The sequence below is a fragment of the Oryx dammah genome, unplaced genomic scaffold, assembly GCF_014754425.2.
Source record: "Oryx dammah isolate SB20612 unplaced genomic scaffold, SCBI_Odam_1.1 HiC_scaffold_28, whole genome shotgun sequence".
NCBI classification, from domain to species: domain Eukaryota; kingdom Metazoa; phylum Chordata; class Mammalia; order Artiodactyla; family Bovidae; genus Oryx; species Oryx dammah.
Genome location: NW_024070212.1, coordinates 9,071,189 through 9,087,041, shown reverse-complemented (window position 1 = coordinate 9,087,041; position 15,853 = coordinate 9,071,189).

Here is a 15,853-nt window from a genome sequence, read left to right as displayed (position 1 = left end):
AGGGCCCTACTTTTCACCAGAAATGAAGACCTAACCTTTGTCACTCTGGTGCGGGCCCTTACTTCCGGGAACAGCTTCATCTGCATGGAAAGCACACACTTTTTCAGAGCTGACCCTCCCTGGAGAGTGTCTTTGCATCTCCGCTGGAGACTCAAACTTCCAGAGCTCCAGACGGGCCTGCAGTCGGCCTGTCCCAACCCTGCTGCCTCAGGCCCATGAGCTGGTAAGGAGTTGAAAGGATTATCACTGAGGACCCTGGCTTTTGTCTGGATGCCCCCTTCCTTAATCAAGATTCACCAAAGCAGCAGGAATCCCCGAGGCACATAACAGAATGGGGAAGTTTGGTTGGGCATAGACTGGGGCACTATGGCTTTGCGAGGGGGTTCCTTCTGTTACCTTATTAGTTCCATTTTATATGCAGAAGTTGAGGCTTGAAGAAATTAAGATGCTTGCCTACGTGCTCCAAGTTAGGAGCGGTGCGTTTGAACTCCAGTCTGCTCCACTCTGCTGTCCTTCAGGCTCCTGACCTCCCTCTGTCACTGAGGTTGACCTCTTTGGGAAATCCTGTCACCTCAACATTCTCCTCCCTGCTAAAGAATTAGACTAGTTCCCTTGGGCCCCAAGGTGCATGGGCCTCTTCTTTGGGTCTCCATTTCTTCATCCTGTGAATTAAGGATATGTGAAGTCCAGATAGGCTTCCATCCTAGGGGTTAGGGTGGAGGGCAGCTCAGAGAATAGGTGCATGGGACACACACACACCAATCAGATTTAATGTTGGACCTCTCCTTTTTTTTTTTTTATTTTTATTAGTTTTTTTTTTTATTTTTATTTTTTGGACCTCTCCTGTGTACAGTGGTTTCGTTACAGAGCTAAAAGTGAAAGCCCCCAATCTCATCCTCAGATAGGGAAGAGGGATGAACTTATTCCAGTTTGATGCCTGATTTCTGTTAATCCTGAAGCTTCATTTGTTGACTTCCTGACTTAGGTTTCAAGCTTTAGGTGGGGAGAAACTACAGAGTTATCTGTAATTCTGGCACCAGAAGTCATGTTTCCCATTCTTTGGGCCCTTTTGAGGTCTGTGAAACAGGCTACCATCATGTTGAACACAGTTCACAGTAAACCTGCTGGATAGTCAGCCAGGCTGTGGCAGCTAGGGCAAGCCTAACACTGTGTCAAATTACACACTTGCTTCCCAGCATGGGGGTGTGGGGGGGTGCTCTGGGCAGAGCTGGTAGTACCCTAAACTACCTCCCTTTATCCTCCCCCAGCTCTCCTGCCAGCTGTCCCCCATACAGCTGGTCATGGGCACCGCCAAGGCCCCCAGTGCAGCCCAGGGCCTGGCACGTGATAGGCACCCAGTACATGAGCACTCAGATGCATGCAGGGACTTGGGTACCTGAAATGATGAGTCTGCACATTTCATGTAGTCTTGGTGCTGAGTCACTTGCTGACCTGTGATGTGGGAAAGAGGATGAAGAAAGGCAAGTGTTTGGGTGAAGAAGGGAAGTGTGTCCTAAGGCTCTCTTAAGACCTAAAGAATGACATATTGGAATGGTCATAGTGCAGGGGACAAAGATGACTTTGTTCTCATCTTTGGTCAGGTTAGAATGGATGACCAAAGGGAATGAGATTAAGTCTCAAGAAAAATTTTCATCAGAGAGGAGAAAAATCCCCAAACAAGTCAGGAACAGAGTCTGGGAGTCTCCTACCCTGAGACTTTTAATCACAGGGTTGGGTGAAAAGGTATCAGGATTGGAAGCCAGAGGATGTTGAGAATGTGGAGAGACCTTGCCCTGCTGGAGAAGTGTGCAAAGGTGCTTTTGAAGTATTACTATTCTAAGTAAGTGGAGAATTGCACACAATACTAATGATATTGTGATAATACTTTTGCTTTCACTCACTCCAAGGGCTACATAGACTTCTCACAAACCCAGACTTTCATAATGGGGGTCAATCTCTTTGGGTTCAAAGCTTTTATGACCCAACTTCATGAACCTAACTGGTTTCTTGGTGTACTCTAAGGCAGGAATGCCTGATTATGTCGGATACTGGTGATACCCTACAAGCCTTGTGTCGTGCTATGAACTCCAGGATATGTGAAACCCCTGGGGACGAGAGCCTTGCCTGCTTCGGGTTAGGAACCCGACAGGCCAACGCATTTTTACACTTGGAGGTTTCCTGGGAGAGGGGCCTCTCTCCCCCGCCATCCAAACTCCCGGGCGCCCTCGTCGTCCCCCCCTCCCCCACTCCCCCAGGGCAGAGTTCCCTTTGTAATTAATCCCAACGCTCAAACCAGAGGGGAGGAAAAAAGTGTTAATGAGAGAGCATCCCAGACTGACTGGGCGGTCGCCGCTCGCAGCTAGAACACCAAGTAATTAAATTATTTTGGGAAGCGGGGGGATATGGTGGTGACAGTGTCAGAAAAACTCCCGTATGAATGGCAAGAAGGGAGCGTTTCTCGCCAGTAATTAAAATCAAGGATGACTTTCTCTTCGCGCAGCCCTCGGGGGGTAAAACTCAATCTTTCCCCGTCCCAGATTCCACTGGATTTCGTGTAGCCGGGTCTGTGGCCCTAAGAATTGAACATCGCCATCCCTGAGGGGCTGGGGGCTCGGTCTCCCGCAGGCGGGTAGAGGGAAACAGCCCCAGGAGGGGCTGCGGGCTGGGCCCAGGCCAGGAATCGAGGCATCCCCCAGACCACCGTCCTGGGCCGAGGTCACAGCCCCGCTGCCGATTCCCAGGATCCAGGGGGGCCGCCGGGCATCTGGATGCGAAGGGCTGGGGGGGGGAGGCGGCGACTCGGGGAAGAGCGGGGCCGCAGACAATGGACGCGGCGGCGGGCGGGCCGGCGGCTGCGGGAACAGCCGGGAGGCGGCACCGGGGAGCGCGCGCTCCCCCGCCCCCTGCACCCCCTCGGCTCCCGTCCCCTCCCCCTCTGCCCCCTCCCCCTCCTCCGCGGGCTCCCGATCTGATTTCTGATCCCTGATTCCTTGATCCTTGGTCCCGCCATGGGAGCTTGAGCGCCCCCACTCCCCTCTGGCCCCCTGCCCCCGGGGCCCTGAGGGGGAAGAGACAGCGGTCTGGGACGGAAAGGGGGCGACCGGACTCAGGAGCCCCCCTCTACACCCCCCAGCGTCCGCGCTGCCCGTCTACGAGCGCGGAGTTCGGAGCGACCCGAACGCTGCGGATACAAAGGCGCCGGGCCGAGCCGGGCGCCGGCCGAGCCCACCCGGCAGTTCGCAGCGGCGGGTGAGTGCCGGGCCGCGGGGGCGCGAGCAAAGTTTGAAAAAAAAAAAAAAAAGAAACAGAAAGAGGGACAATCATGCAAGGGGCCAGGGGTGCCCAGCCCCGGAGCGAGCGGGGTGGCTTATGGGGAAAGGGGGCGTGGGGTAGCCCCCTTCCGGTCCATCCCCCCCACTGCACAGCGGAGTGCCCCCCAACTTTGGGGAGAGGAAGGGGCGATTGGGGAGGGGGCGGAGCCCGGGCCTGGAGAGCCGGGGACTTTCCTGGGCCCGGGGCCGGGGCGGGGGCCTCAGCGTTCCCAGGGGAGCCGGTTGGAGCTGGAGACTCCGGAGCGTGTGTGTTGGAGGTGGAGGCAGAGGCAGCGAAAGGATCGCAGTCTGGAGGTACTGGAAGGCGAGGATGTTTAGGGGTGCATACACACCTCAGGAGTGTGGGGAGGACCCCGGGCAGGTATGCGTTCAGGGCGTGAGGCGGAGTCCCGGGAGCCGCCCGAGGGGAGTGGAGGGGGCGTGTGTGCGGCTCGAGGATGGGGCTGGAGGCTGGAGACCCCGGCACTGTATCCCGGGGCCCAGCGGACAGGCGCCGGCATCCTCTCCACTTGTCTTTACCCGTCTAAGGGGCTGTGGGCTCTGCATTGGTGAGTTTTAGAGGCTTGGTGAAGCATCAGTGTGCGTGATTCTTTTGTTTTTGTGTATGTGTGCGCCTTGACATGATGCGTGTCCCTGCAGGTGGGCCCCTGGATTTGGAGATGAAGGTGTTTTTCTGTGCCTGAGTGTGTGTGCACGCAAGGAGCAGCTGATCATGCATGTGTGGTGTGTTTGGATATGTATTTATGGGTATACTCTGGGGAAGGGGTGTGTGTCTCTGTGTGTGAACTGGGGAGGGGTTTATGGGAAAGATTCTGAGGAAGGTGGGTGTGTAAGAGCAGAATAGGGTGTACCTGGGTAGGTGTGTGTACACCTGTGTACTAGAAAGAGATGTGAGTGAATCTGTGTTCTCTTGTGTACGACCTGTGTTGATAGATAAGTGCCACCGTGTGCCTGCCTTAGGTGGTGTGTGTATTTCTGAGTGTGTGTTGGGGGTACTGCCACTTGCCTCTGCAGGCGGATTTTCTTGGCAGGGAGCCCAAAGGGAGGGCTGTACCTGCCAAGAGGGGTTCTGAGGCTTCTTGGATGCCCTGCCCTGGTTTTGAGGGTAGTGCCTTAAGTATTTGAGACCCCTGAGGTACCTGTTTTGGGAAATGGGCTTTTCTAGATAAAGGTTGTGTGTGTGGTGGGGAATACGGAATAGGGATTTGGGTTGTAGTCCAAGGGGAGTCTGGGGGATTGGAGAAGTCAGAGAAAAGAATCAGAGGGATATCCTCTTATTCCACTGTATAGGTTGGGTTCTTGTACTTGAAGAGGCCACATTCTTGGCTTCTCAGCCCATGTTCAGGCCCCTCAGGCCCCACTCGTCTTGTAAAGCCGCCTTGGGGTTTGCTGCTTCAGAGCCCACTCGCTCTGCCCTGCCTCAGGGATCCGTTCCTGAGGAGTCTGGGGATTCTGGTATGGGATAGAGGCAGGGGAAGGAGCACATCCGGAGGGATGAGACCTGGTCTGGACATCTTCGGTTCTCTGTTGCATGGGGTTCAGAAGGTGGAATGGGAACTCTGGGGAGCGCAGAGGGGGATGTTTTTTCAGGAGTTTGTACAGATTTATCTCACAGTTTTCCCCTTTTTCCTGGTGAGAAGCATGATTGGGGTGCAGATGCGATCTGGGGCCAGGTCTGAGGGTGATGGATAGGGGGCTCAACTTGCCAGGAGGGTGGCTGTCCCTATGTTGAGGCAAGCACCCATTGAGGGCTGTTTTCTCTCTGTTATTATTTCTCTTTTGGGACGAAGGGGAAGGGCAGGCATGCATCTTGTTTGCACATCTCACTCTCAGTCATTTTCCTCTTGCTGCCAGAGGAACTGGTCGAGGCATCCAGCTTTAGAAGCTGAGACTGTGAAGGCACAGGCCTTCAGGGTCTCCGGGTAATTCCCTGATGGGAGACCTTGAGGACCATGTGCAATTGGAATGCTTGCATTTTAGCCCCCAGGGCTCCTCACCTTTCTTAAGTCCCCGTGGTAAGAGCAGGAAGAGTTGGAGAATGTTGGGACTAGAAGTGGGGCAGAGAAGGAAAAGACTGGATTAAAAAAATGCATGGTTGCCCCAAACTTGACCCCTATCCGTTGGGTAAGGTTCCCAGGGGTGAGTGAGGCACTTGAATCTAGAATGGTGTGCTCTGGGGTACCTTGTTTGCTTCTGTCCTCTGATTGAATGCATGATATATTATACTGGTGTGTCTGGGGGCTGGGGAGCTCTTCCAAGGAGGAGGACTTGTGGTCAGACCTTAGGAAAGGCCACCTTTGAAAGTACTTCAGATTGGAACTAGTGGTCGAGTTGGCCCCTTCGCCCCCATTGTCTTGCTCCTTCCCTCTCTCCCTCTAATTCTTTTGGGGGCTGACCTCTCTGGTATGCCCCCTCAGCTCCTTCTGCTTCTTCAAGATCTGAGGAAGGGTACCCTTCCCTGGCTCTAAAGCAGGACAGACTTTTATTTGCTCATTTGGTTTCCAAGAGACCCTTCCAGTCAAAGGGGCATGAACTTGACTTATAGAAGCTTCCAGCAGAAAGGGAAGACATCTGGGACCCCCACCTCCAGCCCCTGAGTTTGAGGATCTCCAGTCTTCTTTGCTCTTTTTCCCCGAGCATCTCACACTGTGAGGCCAAAGTGAAGAGTCCAGCAGAGTTGGCTGGAATTAGGACTTAAAAGTGTCAGGACATTGGGCAAGTTCTTAAAACCCATTCCTTAGCCTCTTAGATGTCTTAAGACACCATCTTCCCACCCCAGATTGGGCCTCCTTCCCTGGGTGTCAGCTTGCTGTTAAATTCTGGTTTTGCCACTTCCTAGATCTGAAACCTTGGATAGACTAGATAACTTTTGAAGCCTCACCTGTAAAATGGAGTTAATAATAGGCCCTACCTCTTAGGTTTATGAGGATTGTGCGTGTGTGCTAAGTTACTTCAGTCATGTCTGACTCTTTGGGATCCCATGGACTGTAGCCCACCAGGCTCCTCTGTCCATGGGGATTCTCTAGGCAAGAATACTGGAGTGGGTTGCCATGTCCTTCTCCAGGGGATCTTCCCCACCCAGGGAATGAACCCGTGGCTCCTGGGACTACTGCACCGGAGGCGGATTCTTTACCACTGAGCCACCAGGGAAGCCCATTTATGAGGATTAAATGAAGTAATAGAGAGCACTTTGCACAGTACCTGGCACTTGGGACGCCCTCACCAAGTGATAACTGGAATGGTTCATGTTCTGATGGATGATTAGTAAGGGAGCGGGTTCTGGGTTGGGGGGGGAGAACTAGACATTGGTTCTGCACTTCTTCTGGCAGACCATGTTGGGCACTGCCTACTCTCTGCCAGGCGCTGTGTGAAGTACAGGCATGGAGGGTGAAGAAGATGGGCTTTCACAAGGCAGACGTGCATAAACATGCCGATTCACTGTAACCCCGTGAGTAGTATACGGAGGTGTGTTGAGGCTACCAGAGCATGGAGCAAAAGTGCTTGGTCCAGGTGTGGGTGGCAGGGAGACTTCCCAGAGGAGATGTGCCCTTCATTGGAAGTTTTTGTTGTTGTTCTGTCGCCCAGTCGTGTCTGACTCTTTGTGACCCCATGGACTGCGGCATGCCAGGCTTGTCTGTCCCTCACCATCTCCTGGAGTTTCTCCAAGCTCATGTTCTTTGCATCAGTGATGCCATCCAGCTATATCATCCTCTGATGCCCTCTTCTCCTTCTGCCTTCAACCTTTCCCAGCATCAGGGACTTTTCCAGTGAGTTGTCTGTTCACATCAGATGACCAAAATACTGGAGCTTCAGCTTCAGCATCTGTCCTTCCAGTGACTATTCTCCCTTAAGATTGTCTGGTTTGATCTCCTTGCTGTCCAAGGGACTTTTAGGAGTCTTCTCCAGCACCACAGTTTGAAGGCACCAATTCTTTGGCGTTCTGCCTTCTTTATGGTCCAACTGTTACAACTGTACATAACTGTATGTGACCACTGGAAATTGTTTACCTGAGGTGAAATTCACAAAACATAAAATTAGCCAGTTTATTGATTTATTTTGGCTGCACATGCAACCTGTGGGATCTTAGTTCCCCTATCAGGGATTGAACCTGCACCCTCAGCAGTGAGAGCATGGAGTCCTAACCACTGGACCACCAGGGGATTCCCTAAAGTTAGCTGTTTTAAAGTGAACAGTGGCACTTTGTACACCTATAGTGTTGTGCAACCACTGCCTCTATCTGAAAACACTTTCATTATCCCCAAAGGAAACCTGTACGCCTTAAGAGGTTGCTCCCTGTTCCCTTTCTCCCAGCCTTTGGCAAATACCAGCCTGCATTCTATCTCTATGGGTTTACCTATTCAAGATATTTCATGTAAATGGAATGGTGCAATGTGGGACCCTTTGTGTCTGACTTCCTTCACTTAACATAATTTTTTCATGGCTCATCTACATTAGAGCATCATAACTCCACTCCTTTTTGTGGTTGAATGATATTTCACTGTGTGGATCAAACTTTGTTATTCAGTGGTTAAGTCATGTCCGACTCTTTGCAACTCTGTGGAATGCAGCATGCCAGACTCCCCTGTCCTTCACTATCTCCCAGAGTTTGCTCAAACTCATGTCCATCGAGTCGTTGATGCTATCCAACCATCTTATCCTCTGTTGCCTTCTTCTCCTCCTGCCCTAATCTTTCCCAGCATCAGGGTCGTTTCCACTGAGCTGGCTCTTTAAGTCAGGTGGCCAAAGTACTGGGGCTTCATCTTCAGCATCAGTCCTTCCAGTGAAGATTCAGGGTTAGCCCTGAGGATCCACCTTAGCTGGATTTAAAGGATGAGTTAGGCAAGCAGGGAGGGACTTGGGAGGGCGCTGCAGGCAGAGGCTGAGCACGGGCAAGAAGGAGCAGGGGTGCCAGGGAGCTGCATGCAGCGGGTGTTACTGGATCCTGAAGTATTAATTGGGGGTTTGGCCTCAGTTTTCCTGCCTATGAAACGAAGCCGTGTGTGGTGGGTGGGGTTGGAGGTATTAGGGAGAGGAGAGGCTGGGATGTTATTGCATGTTCTGAGTCTGGGTTGCAGATGGGACTTTTTAAAACTTGCTTTCTTTCCTCCGTCCTGGGCAGCTCCCTCCTGTATGCATCTGCCGTCATCCCCGTGGGTACCCATCTTCTCGTTTTACTGGGCACTGGCTTCCTCTCTCTCTAAATTGACCTGAAATTTCTCTCACACTCTCCAGGTGGGTGACCCTGTTCATGGGGAGATTTTGATAGCAGAGATGAAGGAAAAGGCCTGGGAGTAAATCCTACTCACACCCGTTCCCCAGAAGCCTTCCCTTTTTCTTAATCCTGTCTTTTGCTGATCTAGCTTGGGCAGCCTTCTGTCACCTTTTCTCCTGTGTTCTGGAGGGAAATGAGGTGGGTCAGGAAGAATCCCTCCATCCTTCTCTCCACCCTGCTTGGTACAGAGTAGAGGCCTCGTATGGCCTCTACTTAATTTCCAAGAGCACTTTGGAAATTAGGTGTTGCTGTGCCTGTCTGATGCCCCTGGCAAGGCTGGTAATTACAGACATGACAGCTGGGAATGGGCTTGGGAGAAGCGGCTTAGAATCAGCAGAGCCGAGGATATCCTGGTAATCAGGGTGGGGCAGTGAGAGGGGAGAGTGGGAAGAAGCTGGGGGCTTGAGTGGGGCAGGAGGCTTGGGGGCCCCTTCTACCACTCCACACACAGCTGGGCTTAGCACCTGCAGGAGAGAAGGAGGTGATTAGACCTCAGGCCCTGCCTCACTCTAAATGTGGAAGGAGGGAGGGGAAGAGAGAGGCTGGGGGACCCGGGAGCCTCTGAGGAAAGAGGCAGAGAGTGGGATGAGGGGTTTTGGCTGCTCTCTCAGACCTGGGTGTGGTCTAGGTTAGAGAGCGGCCGTCAGATAGGGGCTGAGGCCAACACGGTAGCCAAAGTGTTGGTTCCGTTTTATTCTGGGTGGGGTCTTACTTCTCACAGTGAGGTTTTGGGAACAGGGAGTGAGTGAGAAGAACTGGCTGCTCACCCTCTATTGGAGAAAGAGGTGGGAAACTAACGTTTTATTGAGCATCTATTATGCGCTTGAGTCTGTGATATTCTGTATACATTATTTCGTTGAATCCTCCACCTTCTGAGGTTGTCACCATTATCCCCATTTTGCAGGTGAGAAAACTGAGGTTTATTTTGCAGATGAGAAAGTAGGTTTAGGGAGGGCCAGGGGCTCATCTAAGATTACGTAGCTCCTCAGAGGCTGTGCCAGGTCTGTCTGATGTCATTTCTCTTCCATTTCCCAAAGCGTTCTTTCTACCTTTCCATCCTTTCGTTTCGTTTGTTCAGGCTAGCTCATTATTGCGTTTATTCTTGAACTTGAATAGTTTCCCTGTCTCCTGAAAAGCAGACATGAGTCCAGATGTCAGCCTGAGATGTAAAAGAAGTCTGTCCTTAGAGAGAGTGTCAGTCTGCTGGAAGAATGGGGGTCTCCTGGGCGGAGCAGCTTGCTGGCACAGCTTGGGGCAGGCCTGCCGCCTGGACAGAACGTTCTCCGGGGCTGGCCTCTTCCTCTCTGCTGGGTCACTTCGCACGTGGGGGCTCCAGCACCGTGACCCATGGAGTCTTGTTTTGTTTGGAAGGGCCTGGCTCTCCCTGGAGAGTTTTCTAGCGACCCCCTAACAGTATCCCTCAGACGCTAGAGAGTTTCACCAGAGAGTTCCTGGCTCCCCCACTCTGGCTAGAAGAGAGGGTGTGTCTGTGTAGGGAGTCTGGGGAGGGGCTCTGGCCTTTTAAGGAGTGGGGGTGCGCAGAAGCAGGTGCTGAGCCTGAGGAGGTGTGACTGCAGTGACTTAAAAAGCAACCGAGTATGAACAGAAGCTCTTATTTTGTCACCTGCTTTACTCCAGGATTGGGGTGGCAGATATAAGGGTTGGGGCATGTTGAGGCTCCTCCGAAAGAGTGGAAACCTCAGGTTGTGGATTTGTCAAGATGGAGGAGGTTGGTTGGTACTTGGGCCTTTCAGTTGGCACGGTTTCCCTAGATAAGAACTGGGTGATTTACCAGGTCAGAGGCCCTGGAATGAAGTAGGAGGAAAAGGTTTTCAGAATGGGGAGACTCGGGTCTGCCAGCCCTGCCCCTAGTCACATTGCATCTCGCACCTTACTGCTTTTGCCACACAAACTGGCCTTTGTTGCCCGTGTCTCCATGTCATAGCTCTTCCCATCCATGTGCAGACCTAAGGTGGCTGACTTCTCATCCTGAGAAACTGCTTTCTACTTCCGCTGACCCCACCCCGAGGCAGCGGCTGGGTGAGCAGGCTTTGTAGGTCTCAGGGTCAGGAACGGTTGGGACCCACCTCGGAGAGCAGGCTGAGAAGATGGCGAGGCGTGGCCTCTGGGTCAACCCAGCTTGTCTGCCCGCCCTGGTCCACCTTCTCCTGGCCCTGACGACAACTCACGGGGCCCGCTTTCCTGCCTGACTCTTCCACAGCTTACCTGGTGGGCACGCAGGGGTTGGGCCTTTGCTCCAGCTGAGGGAGGAAGAAGCCTGGTGGGTGGGAATTAGGAGGCTGCTCACGGGTGAGAATTAAACAGAGGACCCAGCCACCTAGAAGCCCTGGTTCCCTTCTCACCAGCTCAGTATCCGACTCCCTTCTGGCCTGCCCCTGGGAGAGATGCCAAAGGGATTACTCACCCTTTCTGCCCCATGCTCCATCCTCCCACCCAGGGTTCCCTTCCAGACGGCCTGGGAATGGGTCTGGGGGAGCCAGGGAATGGACCGCGGTGGTGTGTGTGCAACATGCGTGTACTTGTGTGCAGTGCGTTGGGAGCAGGGCTTTGAGCGCTGGGGTGGGGGTGGGGTGCTGGCGAGAAAGCGGAGCAGGTCTCTACAGAACCTGCCTGGCCAGGGTGGGTGGAGCTGGGTGGGGCAGTCAGGAGCCATTCCAGGTTTCCGAGGGGGAATATGAGTGTGGGGGTGCACGTGCGTGTATCTGTGTTCAAGTGTGTTTAACGACTTGGAGGGTACTCAGCCTCCCCCTTGCTTTAGATAGAGGGAAGTGAGGGAGATAGATGGAGAAAGGCCTGCCTCTGGCTCCCCCAGCTCCTTTCAGCTAGAACGCCAGCTCAGGTATCCTGGCCAGGAGCCCAGTCTGAGGCTCCCCCGCCGCCTTCCCGGCGGGCTCCTTGCACCGGGGTCTGGTGGTGAACAGCCGCATGGGCTGTCTGGGTGACCCAAGCATGGGCCTTCCCCTGCTACTCAGCCCAGGGAGGAGAGGGATCCTGCCCCCTGCCCTAGGGCTCTCAGGATGGTGAGCTCATGTCTGGGGCTGCCCTGGGAGAGTGCCGGGTTTATAGGGCGGGGGCGGGGGCGGGGCTCGGTGCCAGCTTTTGGACTCTTGGGTCCAGCTCTTTCTTACCCCTCGGCCCACTGAGATCCAGCTGTTCTCTCTGGCCCCCTGGACGGTATTGTCACTTAAGGACATTGTTTTTCTCAGGGTACAGGAATGAGGGTTGGGGGCGAAACCCCCTTTTGGTCTAGGGCTTGGGGCTGGTCCTGGCCCACTCTGTGCCTCAGCTGTTTTTGTGGTAGGGAGAACCCAGCATGGGCCTTCTGGGATGGAGGGCTTGTCCCCGGTGCACGGCTAGATGGGAATGATGAGGAAATGTGGAGATCCTCAGGCAGGAGTGGTTGCTGGGTGGGCAATGGAACTTCCTCTTTAGGGCAAGGGGCTCTTCAGTCTCAACTGTCTCAACAAGCTGAGGCCTGTCCAGTCTCTGTCCCTGTGTCACTGGAGAGAAGAAGGGACAGGGCAGGAGCCAGGGAATTCTCTCCTGTCCTGGCCATCTTCTAGTCTTGGCTGTTTCAAGAACCAGAGTCTGGAAGGAGTGCCAGGGAGGGACCTGGTCTCACTCAGAGGAGCACGCCTGAGTCAATGTCAGTGAGGTCTTTCTAACAAAGAGGCCAGAAAGGGCTGCTTCAGATGTAGCACCAGGAGCGAGTGCCCTTTTTTCTCTGGGCCCTACCTTTTCATCTGTGAAACTTGGTGTTGCACCTTGGAGGGCCTTTTCTGTGTTAGTGCTGGAGTCTACCAAGAGTTGCATGGGTCAGCCCACTGTTCCTCCTGTGGTGGGTAGGGTGAGCATGGGGAGTGATTCGGGCGCAGTCAGAGGCCCTGGCACTTCCCTATCCTCCGTGGGAGTGTGTTAGGGGCTGCCTCCCCCAATCCCAACACCAGACACCTCCTGTGTCCACCAGTGTCTGAGAGGGCGGCCTGGACTGAACATGCCCAAGAGACTTGGAGCGATGTGGCAAGGGGAGGACCAAGCTGGACAGTCAGCTGTGACTTGGAATCTGCCCTGCCTCCCACTAGCTGATGTCTTGGCAAGGGGCTCCGTCTCTGTGGACAGACATCTAGCTCCTTGGATACCGGCCTGGGAGGCGGGCCTTCTGGAGGGTGGGCATCCAGCATTTTGGGTGGAACTCACATTGATATCCTTGGACACTGAGGCTGTGGTGGGTGACGCTTAGGGAGCCATGAGGCTGGGGGCCAACACGGCCACACCTCCCATGGGGTTTAGTGGGGAGAGGGGTACATGCAGTAAGACCTAGGTTCTTAAAAACAGACACTTAAAAAAAAAATTGAAGTATAGTTGATCTACACTGCTGTGTTAGTGTCCGATGTACAGCATGGCGATTCAGTCTTTTTGAAGGCTACAGGAACCAGAGACCTTTCGTGGGCAAGGGTCCACAGACAACTCTGCAGGAGGGCTCTGAAGGGGTGATCACGTCCATTTCCTTGCGTCCAGGCAGGACCACCCTTCCCCTGTCCTGGGCTTGAGGAGAGGAAGGCCATTTGTTTAAAAGATGGTCTGATCAGAGTGCCGCCCTGGTCAGAGGAGAACTTTTGGCCTCCTGTCCTCTTCCTCTTCCTCTTGCCCGCTGCAGCTGGAAGTTCATTCTGGACTCCTCTGCGAGGGCCTTCCATGGCAGCACTGGTCTGGAACTCCCGGGCCTGTCTTCTGAGTGCGTGTCTGTTCTGTCCCTCCCCACCCTTCTCCACCTGGTTGCCCTGCCCCCACTGCTTTCCCCGGCCCCGTCCAGGTTGTCCTCACTGCCTTCTTTCCCCACTCCTGAAAGGAGCTGGGACCGGTGGTGTGGTGGCCTAGAGCAGTGGGGAGAGGTGGTGGCCAGAGCCGCCCGCCTTCTGGTCCTCAGCCCGCGCCTGGCCAGAGGCTGCCGAGTCTGTGTCCAAGGTCTCACCCGCCTAGGCTCCCCCTCCGAGTGGGGCAGAGGGGATGGGTCTAGTCTTGGTCTGCCTTTTGGCCAACACCAAGCCCTCCCATGCCTCCCAGTCTACCCAGGGCCTTACTCCCTCTGCCTGTTGCCAGGTTCTGAGTGTATTTTTTCCAAAGGCCTCTGATTGTTTCCTGAAGAAACCTGATCCCAGAGCTTATACAAAAGCTGGGGCCGCCAGAGGAGAAACCCCATTCTCTCCCGCTCTGTCCCTACCCCCCCACCTCCATAACCTCTCTCGCTTTGGATGCTGGGTATGGGTTCCAGGACCTGGCTGCCATCACCTAGGCAACAGGGGGCTTTGGTTGCCATGGTGATCAATGTGGGAGAAGCTGGGCAGCAGGGACAAAAGCCCCCACATTTCTCCCCCCGGTCCTCACCCCAATCCTCATGGGATGATACTGAGACACATTCCATTAATTTTATTTCTGAAAGGCCTTTGGAGGGGAGAAGGGTCTCCTTTTTGTGACAGACTTTCTCGTCCTTCCCTCACTCCTCTCTGGCCTGTTTTTAACCCCAGATAATCCATGGTTGGCCTGAGCAGGGGGCCGAGTCACTGTGTTTTTGTGTCTGAGGTGGGGTTGGGGGCATGGGGAAAAGCAGTGGAACATACTCCCTTTTACAGCCTCCCACCCTTTAAACCAGGGCCCTCCCTGCCCTGGACGAAGTCCGGACTTCCCTCCCGGTCGGTCCTGCCTCCCATATTTCCACTTGTTGATCCCATCCAGTGATCCCCTCCCCCACCCTCTTCCCTGGGAATGCTGCCCACCCGGGAGACCCTCCAAACCCCTGATTCCTGGGTCCGATTAAACAAGGGGAACGTCTGCCTTTCTCGTTTCTCACCCTAAGTCCCTCCCCATAGCCTCTCCAGTGCTTGGATTAGATTCCTGGGGTGCTCCATGAGACAGCAGGCAAAGGTCTCAGAAACTGGGTTCATTTTTGGCCTGTCTGTTTGGAAGGGGAGGGAGCAGCATGTTTGGGTGCTTTCTGAGTACCTTGAGTTGGGTTGGTAGGAATGGGAGAAGCAGGCCAGGGGAGCCAGGTTTATGTTGGGTCTTTAATCAGCAGCTGGGAGGAAGGTAGGGAGCTCTAGGCTGGAACAGTTTAGAACAAAGGGTTGGGAGGGGACTGGCACCCTGTCTGGTTTGAAATTTATCTGTAGGGGAAGCACAATGGCATCAACTTCCCTCCTGGCTGTGTTTGAAGTGGTGGTTCTGATCTGCTGTGTATGTGTGAGTGTTTGTGTGTGTGACTTCAGTTGTACAAGCAGCAAGATTTATTTATACCACCTTTTTCCCAAGTCTCAGAGGAAGTGTCTGGGGATTGGAGCAGGAGTGGCCGTGAAGTCAGATTGTATTAATTGCTTAACTTATTACTTGCTGAGCAGTTTGTTAAAGTACTTCTTTTATCCCCAGTATACTTAACAACAACCCCATGAGGTGTTGATGTAAAACATCATTTCCCCTGTTTTACCAATGAGCCTACCAGGCTGCCAAGCGCAGCAAAGTCAAGTAACTTGCACATGAGCACACAGCTCCTCAGTGGGAGAATTAGGTTTTAAACTCAGATACTCGGGTGCAAATCCCAGGCTCTTTTTGCTGTTGACTCCTCTGGCAGATGTGAGAATTCAGAGTCTGGGTTATTGTGTCTCTGTCTAGACTCAAGTCCGTGGCAGTCCTTTTCCTCTTTATTTCTCCACTTTCCTCACCCTGTCACCCACGTGTTCTCTTTGAACCTCCTGGTGAAATTGAGTTTCAGAAAGAATGGGCTGAACCACAACATGAGAGATACAGGCGACGTGTCTGAACTATATCAGGGACTGGGTTCTTGGGAGGTGGGGTAGAGGAGTCCAACATAATTTGCAGGTAAGAATGTGAATGGGGCCTTGTTTGTGGCCAAGGTCTCTAGAAGGGTTTAGGGTGGGTGGGTGAAGATTGTTGTCTCCGTTGCCCGAGTGTGTCTTTGTCATCTATTTGTCTTGATATGGGGCTATGGACAAACGTCACCAGACCATGGAGTGTCTCCACATACCTCTGTGAGGAAGATGAATGAATGGAGGTAGCATTTATTTCATCTCCCTCAGTGTTTGCATTTTCCCTGAGAGTCAGGCAGTATCAGTTACTAGCCGTGTGTCAATGGAAAGGTGGAGGCTGCAAGTCCGTACCAATCATGGTTCTTATTCTCAAGTTACTGATGGTTCAGTTGGGTTGGAGAAAAGTTAAC